Source organism: Octodon degus, unplaced genomic scaffold (genome assembly GCF_000260255.1).
Source record: "Octodon degus isolate 3935 unplaced genomic scaffold, OctDeg1.0 scaffold00337, whole genome shotgun sequence".
NCBI lineage: Eukaryota > Metazoa > Chordata > Mammalia > Rodentia > Octodontidae > Octodon > Octodon degus.
This window is the reverse complement of record NW_004524913.1, coordinates 727265-728989: the sequence shown is the minus strand read 5'-3', so window position 1 is coordinate 728989 and position 1725 is coordinate 727265.

The window sequence follows — 1725 nt, the reverse complement described above, 5'->3', positions numbered from 1 at the left end:
GCATTCCAGACTCCTGTTTCAGTTAAAGCAACAAAGTTGAAGCAAACAACTTTTTTTAACCAAAAAGCAAATAGTGTTTTATTTGGAGATCTCTCTCCTCTCTCCTCCTTTCTTTTTTCTCACCCTTCTTTCCTTCTTTCCTTTATTTCTTTTTTTCCTTCTCTTTCTTTTATTCTTTCTTTCCATCCTTCTTTTTAGTAGGAAAATTTGTTATTCACCATAAGAATAAAATCACTGAAGTAATTATTTGGAAAGGGTCTTAGCTAAAGATTCTAAATATAAACTAAATGTTAATGATTCACTCTATGTTTTTAATTCATTTTCAGATCTTCTGTTTCTGTCTTTTCCTTCATTTTCCTCCCTCTGTTCTGTACTCTCAAATCACTATGCATGGGACCTTCTACAAATGGTACAAACCTGAGAAAGAATGAGCATGACTCAAGGAAGAATTGTGAGGGATCACTGGTGCTTGAGCTTTTCTTATTCAATTCTGTTACAGACAATTTGGTAAAAAGAATTAGTTGTCTGGAATCAGCCTCAGATTTGGTACACTTCCAATATCTGTGCTTTTCCTGGTTGTCATTAGCATAAATATTTGAGGGTCAACAGCTAAAAGAATTTTAAAAAGAATCAAACGAAGATTTTTGTCAGACATTTCATTTCAACAGGCATCTTTCACTCTTTAAAAGGTCTCTCATTTTAAACAGCACTTTATTCTTTTGTCCTATTGAGCTTCAATTATATGCATAGTGCTGTCACGAAACACAAAGATGGATAGGACATAGCTCTAACCCTGACCATTGAAAACTAGGCACACAGAAAGAAAAGAAAAGAAAATTAGGCACACAGATAAGATTCAAGGTGGCAAAGAACTAAATGAGAACATCGGGCTAAACTAATGGTAAAAGAAAACACTTGCCAAGAAGAAAAGGCTCATGGAGGCCCTGTTTGATTTTCAAATTCCTATTATAGACTGAATATATGAAAGGAAGTCTGCAGAAAAGAGGAACACTTTGTAAGTTGTGGTCAGGCCAGGATATAGACAGTTCAAAGCAAAGATGCATCTGGACGGAATGGGAAGGCAGGGCTGCAGGGTAGGTATTTTAAGTAGACACTACTTAAGTAAACAGGCCCTTCATGTATGATTGTGTGGGTTGTGCAATGTCAATTCTCAGGGTTACCATTCACATTATGGTCTCTGTATGGAACATGATCTGTGTGGCCATTGCCGGCAACCTTGGGAAAAAGGTCTGAGACAAAAAGTGCGAAAACATCCTCTGGATATTTTTTTAAAATGTGTATTTGTTATCCTGATGTAAGTCCACAGAGGGCAAGAACTAAATCTTGTCTTTGGTTCCTCGAAACTTTGCAGTGTGTAGCATACATTAAGTATGTGATGATTGCTTCCCAATGAACTATAACTTGGTGTTGCCTAAAGCCCACCAGCTGGTTGTATGAATGAGGATAAGGTCATAGAATAGGAATAACTCAATTTCTTTGATAATTTTAGTTACTTTTTTTCCTCAAAAATACTGGCCTTCAGCACAAAAGCTATCTACCTCCCAAGTCACTTCAGTTATTTACAAAGCCTGAGAGGATGGTTTTCATGTACTCACTTAAAATCCTCTCTTATTCTTCCATTCTGGTCTTTTGCCAGTACTTTAAAAGAGGCAGTCCCCAAGTCATGTTCAATCTGCACAACCTCTAATCCCTCTGTGAGTATGG